Here is a 13,448-nt window from a genome sequence, read left to right on the forward strand (position 1 = left end):
CTCGCGCACTGAGGTGTCGGTACTAACTTAATTATGTGTGTAAACAGTTTATCAATTCGGGGAATTCAGTGTCTCGACCGTTTTTGCTGTTATCGACATTAATACTGAACGAGATACCGGACTCAGGGTTCCAGCACTTTCGACGATGTTGTAATTCCACGTCTGAAGCCGATTAAGATACGTCACAAGAATTTTTTTTTTCATATGATGTAATAACAAATTAATGATTTTCTGATTTCCCCTCTTACGTACACTGTGAAACCTTTGTTCTTAAGAAATTTCATGATTTTTGCGCCAAGGGAAAGAACTCTACAGGTTTTAATGAGTGAGTTTGCAATTACCGAAATATGTGACCTAAAGGGCAGTATCTTTTGATTCCATGTTCTTAGAAGCTTAACATTTTTACACTGGGCAGATACATTTGTGGTCTGACAACATGGTAGAGAAGCCTTAGACGAGTTTTTTGATTACCTTAATAATATAAACCCAAGAATCCAGTTTACCATGGAGAGAGAAAATGATAACAAAATACCGTTTTTGGATGTTTTAGTTATGTGACAGACAGATGGAAGATTGAAACAACAGATTTTTAGAAAAATAACGCACACAGACAGATACTTACATAAAAACTCTTACCACCATCCACAACAAAAGAGAGGTGTGATTAAAAGTCTCGTTGACAGAGCCAGACGGATTTGCACGCCGGAGTATCTAGACGTCGAATTAAAACATCTGAAGCACGCTTTTGAGAAAAATGGCTACTCAAAGAAAGAAGTAAGCAGAATTCTGCACCCAAACAACAAAAAGCCTAAGGACAAGCCCGAAAAACGATGGAAGAATACAGTCTCTCTCCCTTTTATAAAGAAAGTAACGGATCAGATTGGAAAGATTTTAAGTAAACATGATATTAGACCTGTTTTTAGACCAACGAAGAAAATTTGTCAAGTTCTCCGGTCTGTAAAAGATAAACGCGTTCCTCTATCAGCCAGTGGCGTATATAAAATTCCGTGTACATGTCGTAAAGTTTATATTGGGACAACAGAAAGAAGCGTAAATAAACGGTTAAAAGAACACAGAAGTCTTTGCCGATTAGGAAAAACAGATAAATCGGCTGTAGCAGAACACGCTTTTCAGTCAGGAAATCTTTAAGTGAAGTTTTCCGAAACAAAAGTTTTATCTACGACGACGAACTATTACCCACGGCTTTGTAGAGAAGCAATTGAAATATATAAACATAGGGATAATTTTAATCGGAAAGAAGAGACCATGAAACTAAGTGAAATTTGGACAGTAGTACTACAGAATTGCTAGACAGTTTTATCCGTGACGAGATTACGGTCGATAGTTAAGTTTTATCTCTGACAAAGATTATCTCTGCATATCACGTGTAACTCTGGTCACGCCCACTTTCTACGATATATAAGTCGCTCTCAGACGTCCGACCCGTCAGTCGGCAAGACTCACCGGAGGAGAAACACCCCTCTGAAGATGTGCAGCGCAGCTCTGGACGAAACGTCAGGAGCTGAAGAGCTTCATGGACCACGACCTTACATCCCGGAAATGTTTACCAGAAGATATACCTGAACATAGCCATTTCCAGTCAGCGACCGGTTCAGTTGGACCAGAGTACGCAGTCCATTCCATGTAAACGTAAATCACACCATTATGGACCCACGACGAGCTAACAAAGTACCTTGCTGATAACCAGGGTCCACGGCTTCGGGGGTCTGCGCCACACTCTAACCCTACCATCAGCTCTTAGGAGCTGAAATCGCGGCTCATCTGACCAGGGCACTGTTTTCCAGTCGTCTAGGGTTCAACCTATATGGTCACCAGCACAGCAGAGGTGCTGCAGGCGATGTCGTTATGTTAGCAAAGGCACTCGCGTCGTTTGTCTGCCTCCATTGGTCAGTGACGCCACGTTTCGCAGTACGTCCTAAATAGACTTCTGCCGTTACTTCGCACAGTTCTGCTTGTCTGTTAGTTCTAACAAGTCTATGCAAACGTGGCTGCTCTCACTCGCAAAGTGTTGGCTGTCAGCCACTACGTTGGCCGTGGTGAAAGGTAACGCCTGTAATTCAGTATTCTTGTCACACTCTTCATTTCAGAATAATGAAGTGCCCAACGATTTCCGAAATGGAATGTCCCACGCTTCAATCTCCAATTACCATTGCACATTCAAAGTCCATTGACTCCCGCAGTGTGGCCATAATCAAGTCGAAAAACTTTTCATATGAATCACCTGACTATTAATGACAGCTCCGCTAATACATTTCCCTTCTACGGGTATACATTTTGTATATGATGCAATCGCAATCTTGTATGTGCATATCGCTATTCCGTGAACTTTGTCACACCAGTGTATGTAGCGATTAGGGTCTTCAGTAGTGAGACGACCTGCTAGTAGGTTATGTCAAAACTCAACTTCCATGTCCAGGATCAGTGAGCGACGAACCTCGTAGCAGTGGGAACAGCACGACACACTCTAACACCGCATAGAGGCCGCCAGCGGGCCCGGCCAAACGATGCGCCGTGGAGATTTCCTCGCTGCTCCACGCCAATCGACCAACTGCCCAGACCCAGAAACGATGAGACGACCAACCAACGGTCGCCCCACTCCAATCCAGTGTGCGATTTGTGCTTTTACCAGTGGGGGGGGGGGGATGTCTTAGGGGGTTAGTATAATTATATATGTTACTAGCTTGGACCGTGGCGTTACCCATGGTTAAACAGTTATGCCGAAACTCACTATTCACGCGTATGCACTATCAGAAATGCCATCCCTTCTTATATCTTTAAAAGTACATTGTAGGTAAAGCTTATTTACAAAATCATCTACATACAGGTATACGAGGGGAATTCGAAAAGTAAACGCACATTTGTGAAAAGCTGTACTTATTCTGATGATAGAAAACTGAAACATGCGTTATTTTTCTACGTAACCTCCCTGGACTTTGTAACACTCCGGTTTGATCTACTTACTTATCCCGCTCGATCGGGATCTGATAGCAGCCCAGATAGGTATTAATTAATGTGACCGTGTGCCTAATGGGGCTGGCAATCGGATTGGACTGCTACGGAGTTGTTACATTCCATTTTGTCCTTCTCAAATGCTGTAATAATGCACTGTTTGGTGGCAAGAAGAACAACAAACACAGCTTCACTAAACAAAACCTATATTGTTATCAAAAACCACAAAGATAAGGAGACAGCCACTGCCTTCGTCAATACACTGTTAATAACGGCTAATCTCAGCACAGCCTTCCTCGCTATTCATAATCGTCACATGTAACATACAATCACTGTAATCCAACACTGTAATCCAACACTGTAATCCAAATAATGCCGACGCGGTAGATGCGGAATCTCAATAACGCCACATAAACATCACTGAATCACTCTGTTAATTATACTTTCTCACTTTCCCGTATAATACTAACACAAAGGGGTTGAACCGCGGCGATGGCCACTCCCTTTGTCGGTAATTTCTATCAACTGCTGGCTTCTGCTCAGCTCTGCCCGCCTCGCGGGAACCTACAACACGCACTGACTTGACTCAACTCTCGCTCTCGCGACCTGACACACTAATCGATAGTTGCCCTGTCGACCTGTGTGAGTGCAAACCTAGTAGTAAGGGCCTGCGGACCCCTTACAACTTCAATGCAGTTTTCCCGACGTTTTACGAGTTTTTTTTATTTCATCAGAAAATACGTTTATCGGTTGCATCTGTAACCAATTTTGCACCACAGCAATGAGGTCTTCATCACTTTCAAATCTTCTTCCCTGTAGTGCTTCCGCCAACGGTCCAAACATGTGAAAATCGCTTGGAGCCAGGTCTGGACTGTATGATGGATGTTCCAGCACCTCGAATCTCAACTCGTTTATTGCGTCGGCTGTTCGTTGGGCAGAATGTGGGCGAGCGTTATCTTGCTGCAGGATGACACCTCTTCATAGTTTTCCACGTCGTTTGGATCTGATTGCAGGTTTTAGTTTCGTACGCAACACATCACATCCACCATACAATACAGACCTGGCTCTGAAGCCGCGTTTACGCTGGGTCGACGTCTTGCAACATTGTGGCATGCTACGGAAATGGGGCGTGCGTCGTCTTGTCATTTAGTTCTAAATGTTTTGAAATGCTTAACTACTGCGTAACACTTTTTCAAAATTAATAAGAAAACATATTAATAGTATTAATAGTAAACTTTAAGTGTTCGGTTCCATAAATTTAAATTACATGTAAAGTTTTAGTCCAGTCCGTGGGAAATAAACAGCCCAGGTTGGGATGCATAAACTAAAACCAGAGGAGGGGATGGTCTGATGCAGAGGGGGGGAAATCCCCCCCCCCATCACCCCCCTGCAAATCGCACACTGCTCCGATCTCCCTCCGTCGGACAGTTCATGTGTGTCGCCAGCGGTCGGCGAGCACTGGCTGTCGGCGCCTCACCGGCGCTCCGACTTCACTGCTGCTGCGTCCCGACTGCACTGCAGGTCCATCCCGAACTGACTGCCAGACACACGACAACCCGGAAGTACTATCAGTCGCTCCAGAGATGGTACGACAATGCACTTATCGATACGCGCTGCTGCTGCCGCTCCCGGACAAGATAGGCAGGAAGTTAGTGACGCCAGTAAGTGGAATAAGAAAACGAGGCGCCAGTACTATAGTAGAAGATGACAAACAATAAATGGGATAAATGCGAGCCGTGCACAGCCTCAAGTAGCATTAGAATGTGACTGTCAGGGGACAGACTAACGGTTAATGCAACAAAAATCAAGGCATACAATTTCTAGAACAAAGTTTTTTTCCTAAAGGTGGTTGAACAGTATGTGAAGTCAATCTTTTTAAATTATCAGGACTGCAGGCAGATGAAAGAATTTCTCGGAAGTGTTGCGATGAGGTTCTTTTTCAGAAGCCGAATCCACTTTAAGAATGATTTCCGTTTTCTCTAACACTGAAACGCGAAGGCTTGTTAACTTTGTTTACGTGTTCTCTTATTACCTCGTATGGCATTATATTCTCTCTATGTGCTTACCAGAAAAGGGCGGTGAGACTAATTTGCGTTGTCAGTTAGCGAATTTCGTGTAGATCGCTGTTCAAGTGTCTTGGAATTCCAGCTCAGCCATCTCTGTGCATTTATTTCATCGTGCTATTTTTTTATTAACTATAGTCACTCATTGGAAAAAAAAAACAGAAAAAATTCATTCACCTTACACTGGACGGAAGATATTTACCAGATAACGCGTCCTTAACGAGGTATGATGTTTGCTGTTGAGTTGGTTCCATTTTCAGAAGGCTGGCAGGAGAACGTTTGCCATACAGGACGATGGTCAGAGTGGTTGGGGTTGGGCTGTTTGGGGGAAGAGACCAAACAGCAAGGTCATCGGTCTCATCGGATTACGGAAGGACGGGGAAGGAAGTCGGCCGTGCCCTTTCAGAGGAACCATGCCGGCATTTGCCTGGAGCGGTTTAAGGAAATCGCGGAAAACCCAAATCAGGATGGCCGGACGTGGGATTGAACCGCCCTCCTCCCAAATGGGAGTACAGTGTGCTAACCACTGCGCCACCTCGCTCTGTGTGTCAAAGTGGTCAGCTCATTTCTCGTTTCCATCTTTGCCAAGCTGTTTCGCAGATGCGTTCACTGTTACAGGAGTATATAGGAAAGCGGGGTTCCCGCTTATCGCGAGCGGTCGCCATACCATTTGGCTATCCGTGCACGAGTCACGGGCAGACCCATGTATGCTCAAAGGGAGTTTCCATCGTAATTCAGAATAACACAAAGAGTGCAATATCGTAAAACACGTGTAGGCACATGCTTTGTTCTTCAGCTTCAACTGTTTCTCGATGCGGTATGAGAGAAAAAAAAACTTGAAACAGTAGAAAAAAGAAATGGTAAAGTGCTAGTTTGGTAACGGAAAGGTTGCAATTTAAAAGAAGTCTTAGCTTCTTTTTCTTTAAAAAAAAAAAGTGTTTCGCTGGTATGCACTAGGGCTGGGTTCAGTTCTTGGTATTGCGAGAAAAAAAATGGTCGAGGCGGTTAATGAAACCGCTAGCTTTAAGAGGAAAAATATATGAATAAAGAAATAATCCGGGTAGAGCAGTAAACTCTGACCCTATATGTGGTGGATTCAATCCCTGATTGCCGGCCGCTGTGGCCGAGCGGTTCTAGGTTTTGTGGACTGGCCAGACAGCCAATCCTCTACGACGGGAGGCCGAAGGGCACGCGTTTAAGCTCACGCAGGCTGTCGTGAGGTCTGGAACAGGACAAGGTCTTTATAGTAGCAAAAATAGTACGTAGCTTCTGGAATACTTAACTTTAATCCATAATTGGTGAACATCGGTCTTGACGGTACATGCATCACAAGATAAATAGCAAATGATAATGGCGCCTTGCTAGGTCGTACCAAATGACGTAGCTGAAGGCTATGCTAACTATCGTCTCGGCAAATGAGAGCGTATTTTGTCAGTGAACCATCGCTAGCACAGTCGGCTGTACAACTGGGGCGAGTGCTAGGAAGTCTCTCTAGACTAGACCTGCCGTGTGACGGCGCTCGGTCTGCAATCACTGGTAGTGGCGACACGCGTGTCCGACGTATACTAACGGACCGCGGCCGATTTAAAGGCTACCAAAAATGGTTCAAATGGCTCTGAGCACTATGGGACTCAACTGCTGAGGTCATTAGTCCCCTAGAACTTAGAACTAGTTAAACCTAACTAACGTAAGGACATCACAAACATCCATGCCCGAGGCAGGATTCGAACCTGCGACCGTAGCGGTCTTGCGGTTCCAGACTGCAGCGCCTTTAACCGCACGGCCACTTCGGCCGGCTTAAAGGCTACCACCTAGCAAGTGTGGTGTCTGGCGGTGACACCACACTAGGCGCTTGAGTCCGGAACCGCGCTGCTGCTACTGTCGCAGGCTCGAATCCTGCCTCGGGCATGGATGTGTGTGATGTCCTTAGGTTAGTAAGGTTTAAGTAGTTTCTTAGCCTATGGGACTGATGACCTGAGATATTGCGCCCCATAGTGCTTAGATCCATTTGAACCATTTTTGAAATGATAATTCCATACAGTTACCCTGTTTCAAATAACAATATCGGGTATGGAGTATGATACTTATTTTCTTCTTCTCTTCTGTGAATTTCGTAAAATGTAATAGTTCATTGCTTTCCTTGTAACCATTAATTTCCCACAAAGTGTACTTCTCGGTTAGGTACCCATCTCGGTACGGCAAAAAGTCCGTTGGAATAGCTGATCGGTTTCTTTTTAGTGTTCGGTACCACAATCGGTAAAAACGGAACCCTTAATAAGATCGTTGTTCTCCGTTGGTCTGTGTGTCGGTCTGTCTGTCTGTGTCTTCCACTTTTCAGAACCCTTTTTCTCAGGAATCATGTTGAAATTTCTGTCAGATGTTAAAGTCTGCGGTCTTATGGCGATGGCGATGGCCAAAGCAATCAAAAGATTGACTCTCTCAAATACACTCATCAATACTTACAGGTTACTTCCTATTGAGCTATAATTATGAAATTTATCAACAAGCACGGTTTCACACTGCAACCAAAGAAAAAAAATCGAAAAATTGTAAATCTGTAATTATATCACATGAAAAAAAAGTTATTCGTTACCAGACTGTCTGTTTGTTTGTCTGTCCGTCTCTTAAGATCCCTTTTTATCAGGAAAGAGCAGACGTTTAAATTTGAATTTTATGTCACATACTGAATCCTATAGTCCTTTTATAGTGTAAAAATGTTAAGCTTCTAAGAACATGGAGTCAAAAGATACGGCTATTTAGGTCACATATTTCGGTAAGTGCAAACTCACTCATTAAAACCTGTAGAGTTCTTTCCCTTGACGCAAAAATCATGAAATTTCTTAAGAACAATGGTTTCACAGTATACTTAAGGGGGGAAATCAGAAAATCATTAATTTGTTATTACATCATACGAAAAAAGAATTCCTGTGACATATCTTAATCGGCTTCAGACGTGGAATTACAACATTGTCGAAAGTGCTGGAACCCTGAGTCCGGTATCTCGTTCAGTATTAATGTCGATAACAGCAAAAACGGTCGAGATACTGAATTCCCCGAATTGATAAACTGTCTACACACATAATTAAGTTAGTACCGACACCTCAGTGCGCGAGTTCTACAACCACCTCGCCATTTTTCTCTTTTAAACTGTGGAGCATGAGTTACTTATTTTACAAAATTGTCAGGGCTTTCGTGGCCACTTGTTGACAAACTAGTTGACAAACAAAAGTAGATACCTCATTATTATAGGAGGTATCCCAAGACTCTTGTCACCGCTTCTGTCTCGAGTCCTTCGTCCGATGTTTGTCTAATACACTACTGGCCATTAAAATTTCTACACTAAGAAGAAATGCAGATGATAAACGGGTATTCATTGGACAAATATATTATACTACAACTGATATGTGATTAAATTTTCACGTAATTTGGGTACATAGATCCAGAGAAATCAGTACCCGGAACAACCACCTCTGGCCATAATAACGGCCTTGATACGCCTGAGCATTGAGTGAAACAGAGCTTGGATGACGGGTACCGGTACAGCTGCCCATGTAGCTTCAACACGATACCACAGTTCATCAAGAGTAGTGACTGGCGTATTGTCACGAACCAGTTGCTCGGACACCATTGACCAGACGTTTTCAATTGGTGAGAGATCTGGAGAATGTGCTGGCCAGGGCAGCAGTCGAACATTTCCTGTACCCAGAAAGACCCGTACAGGACCTGCAACACGCGGTCGTGCATTATCCTGATGAAATGTAGGGTTTCGCAGGGATTGAATGAAGGGTAGAGCCACGGATCGTAACACATCTGAAATGTAACATCCCCTGTTCGAAGTGCCGTCAATGCGAACAAGAGGAGACCGAGACGTGTAGCCAGTGGCACCCCATACCATCACGCCGGGTGATACGCCAGTATGGCGATGAATACACACTTCCAATGTGCGTTCACCGCGATGTAGCCAAACACGGATGCGACCATCATGATGCTTTAAACGGAACCTGGATTCATTTGAAAAAATGGTGTTTTGCCATTCGTGCACCCAGGTTCGTCGTTGAGTACACCGTCGCAGGCCCTCCTGTCTGTGATGGCCGGTCGCGGTGGCCGAGGGGTTCTAGGGGCTCAGTCCGGAACCGCGCGACTGCTACGGTCGCAGGTTCGAATCCTGCCCCGGGCATGGGTGTGTGTGCTGTCCTTAGGTTAGTTAGGTTTAAGTAGTTCTACATTCTAGGGGACTGATGACCGCAGATGTTAAGTCCCGTAGTACTCAGAGCCATTTGAACCATTTGTCTCTGATGCAGCGTCAACGGTAACCGCATCCATGGTCTCCGAGCTGATAGTCCGTGCTGCTGCAAACGTCGTCGAACTGGTCGTGCAGATGGTTGTTGTCTTGCAAACGTCCCCATCTGTTGAGACGTGGCTGCACGATCCGTAACAGCCGTGCGGATAAGATGCCTGTCATCTCGACTGCTAGTGGTACGAGGCCGTTGGGATCCAGCACGGCGTACCGTATTACCCTCCTGAACCCACAGATACCATATTCCGCTAACAGTCGTTGGATCTCGACCAACGCGAGCAGCAATGTCGCAATACGATAAACCGTAATCGTGATAGGCTACAGTCGGACCTTTATCAAAGTCGGTGACGTGATGGTACGCATTTCTCCTCCTTACACGAGGCAACGCCGGTCAACTGCTGTTTGTGTATGAGAAATAGGTTGGAAACTTTCCTCATGTCAGCATGATCAGGTGTCACTACCGGCGCCAACCTTGTGTGAATGCTCTGAAAAGCTAATCATTTGCATATCACAGCATCTTCTTCCTGTCGCTTCCTGTCATCTTCGTGGTGTAGTAATTTAATGGCCAGTAGTGTAATTTTTCTGACGTTCTGCCAGCGCGAGCGCTTCCCATTGTCAAAGCTTCAGCCTCCATTACTGGTGGAGGACTGGAATCTAATTCGAGGTCGCAGACTGTATATACCTTGAAACGTCCCCTTGGAAAAGTTATACATGACTGTGCTTAAACTGACACACAATATTTTTTAGCGCAACGCAATCTGACTTTCAGTATGGCCCTGACTAACATTAACCTATACCTTTCACAAATCACTTACCTCACAAAAATCTTCGTTACTCAAGCTACTGCAATACAGCGAGCGCCACTACTGCCAGCTAAATAAGAGATTCAAACTACTGAAGGCACTAACTACTGGTAGGCATAGTTAGTAAATAAAAGATTTTGATAGGGAACAAACAATGTATGTACCTTAATATTGTTCAAATATATATATATATACATATATATATATATATATATATATATATATATATATATACCTTATATACTTACAACCTGGCGCTTTTCCCTGGTCGTTTCCAGTACTTACAACCTGGCGCTTTTCCCTGGTCGTTTCCAGTGCGGTTCTCCCCTTGTTATCTGCAACGACGGTTCCTTGCAGCATCAAAAATGGTTCAGATGGCTCTAAGCACTATGGGACTTAACATCTGAGGTCATCAGTCTACTAGACATTGGCGGTGTTTTGAGATATATATATATATATATATATATATATATATATATATATATATATATATATCTCAAAACACCGCCATCTCAATCGCCACATCCACCACTGCTGGCGGCTCACCTCCAACTGCGCAACGCTACGCGCTGTTAACATCCAGCTGCCCAACACTACAATAGCGAATATTACAACAATGCCACCCAGCCACAGACTGCACACAGCACAGCCAGTGATTTTCATACAGAGCGCTACGTGGCGTTACCAATATAAAAACCTAAACAGCCTACTTACAACCTGGCACTTTTCCCTGGTCGTTTCCAGTGCGGTTCTCCCCTTGTTATCTGCAACGACGGTTCCTTGAAGCATCAAAAATGGTTCAAATGGCTCTAAGCACTATGGGACTTAACATCTGAGGTCATCAGTCTACTAGACATTGAATTACTGAAACATAACTAACCTAATGACATCACACACATGCATGCCTGAGGCAGGATTCGAACCTGCGATCGTAGCAGCAGCGTGGTTACGGACTAAAGCTCCTAGAGCAGCTCGGCACAACGGCCGGCCCTTGCAGCATCCAGGATCCTTTCGCCTTGAGGCTTTCTTCTTCGTTACTGAAGCTATTTTCGTGTTTGTGTATTTCTATAGCTTCTCTGAATAAGCGGATGTGTTAGCTCTTCCCTACAGCCAGAACATCCATGTCTGGGAATTTTACTACGTGGTTGGTTTCACACGGCAATGGCCTTGCCCCAGTGGATGCACCAGTTCCCGTGAGATTACCGACGTTAAACGCTGTCGGGTGTGGCCGGCACTTGGATGGGTGACCATCCAGGCTGCCATGCGCTGTTGCCATTTTTCGGGGGGCACTCAGCCTTGTGATGCCAATTGAGGAACTGCTCGACCGAATGGTAGCGGCTTCAGTCAAGAATACCGACCAGGAGAGCGGTGTAATGACCACACGCCCCTCCTATCCGCATCCTCCTCTGAGGATGACACGGCGGTCGGATGGTCCCAATGGGCCAGTTGTGGCCTGTAGACGGAGTGGTGGTGGTCGGTCTCACACAGCGCGTGCTCTGTCACGGCGGATATCTCCACATGTGCCCACCTACAATGCTGTCTACGGTTTATGATCCTGGTGTTGATTGGTCATCCAGTCATTTCAATGTATAATTTTCGAAATGTGTACGGTATGCAGTGTATTCCCGACATTTATCGATTTCAGACACTCCTTTGATCTTTTTTGTCGGTTTGTAAAATCATTATTTTACTTCATTTGCGGTTGGTGGGGAAGACCGAACGATTAGTGGCTGCATCTGTTACCAGAATGACTCTTCCACTGTGCGGTTACGATATCTACATCTACATTTATACTCCGCAAGCCACCCAACGGTGTGTGGCGGAGGGCACTTTACGTGCCACTGTCATTACCTCCCTTTTCTGTTCCAGTCGCGTATGGTTCGCGGGAAGAACGACTGTCTGAAAGCCTCCGTGCGCGCTCGAATCTCCTTAATTTTACTTTCGTGGTCTACTCGGGAGGTATAAGTAGGGGGAATTTCTGTACCTCTGCCGAATCACTGGAAATGTTTCAGCAGAGCGTATACTCGCGGCCGGTTCGTTCGCCGCGACCGCAGACGCAGCGAGCGCCAGAGGAAGCGCCGACCGACCACAATAGCTGCCTGCCGCCTGCCTATTGGCCGCAGCGGGGCGCTGCGTCACCGGTGACCCGCCGCGGACGTGACTCAGCGCGACCGCTCCGCTCACTCGCCGCGTTGGGCCGTCCCGCTTTTAATTTTAATGGCGCTGCGGTCACGTTATTATGGGAAAGCTTATCTGGGAATGTCACGTGTTTCACGTTCAGTTAATGCGCCGAAGCCACCGAATTCACCCATAATTAATGCCAACAGCAACTCGAAAACAAGGTAACATATGTGTGCGACCGACTGCGAATTCGAGGGCTCGTCCCAACCAAGTCGACATCTGTTATTATAGGCGCAACTATGCAAGTGTTCTTCCGCTGACGAGGCCAATAAAGACTTGGTGCAAGTTGTGACTCTTTCTTCCTGAATGATGGACCAAAGTGACCCTGTGATAAGGCACTTTCAGGGGAACCATCCAAGCATTCGCCGTTACTACTTCGTGAAAGCATTGAAATTTGGTGCAGTGCTGAAACTCTTCAACGGGAACCACCAAAGCATTCGCATGTACAGCAAAATACCGCTAATCCGAACCCCAGTAATCCGAACGTTCGGTTAATCCGAACATGAAAAATGTTAGTCCAAGTATGGATAACTGTGCAGTAAACTGCTGTACATACACACCATTTTAATTTACACAGTGCAGTAAACATGTATTAAAAAATTGGCAAGAAAACTTTAGGTTTAAACAATGCGTAACAATGAAAGGAAAGCTGTCAAACTTACTACAATCCAGCAGACATTATATCCCTACTTTGTAAATGACAAAACCTCAGTCATTGTTTTTTGGCATCATGAAGACAGTCTTATGTAAGGTTCTCCACACATGCCCCATCCACTCATCTACATCTCCTTCAGTAGCTTCTTCACGTCCAGGGATTGTCTGTATCATTTGTTGCAAATTTTCCTCTTCATTCTCAACAGGGTTGTCCTGAAATTCAAGAGATGGTCACAATTTTTCTCCACGATTTTCTGAAATATTCTCCCATTCTTCAGCGGCCCAATAAACAACATCCCTCGCATTGGTCTTTTTAATTTTGTCCACTAAAGGAAAGCTATCATGTTGGATCAGCGTCATTAGAAATTGTTTTCTGTAAATCTGTTTTAACGTTTGCAGTACGCCCTGGTCCATCGGCTGTGGATGTGGTGTAACATTCGGCGGCAAAAACTTCGCCACAAATTCTCCATCACATAATTC

Source organism: Schistocerca serialis, chromosome 12 (assembly GCF_023864345.2).
Source record: "Schistocerca serialis cubense isolate TAMUIC-IGC-003099 chromosome 12, iqSchSeri2.2, whole genome shotgun sequence".
NCBI lineage: Eukaryota > Metazoa > Arthropoda > Insecta > Orthoptera > Acrididae > Schistocerca > Schistocerca serialis.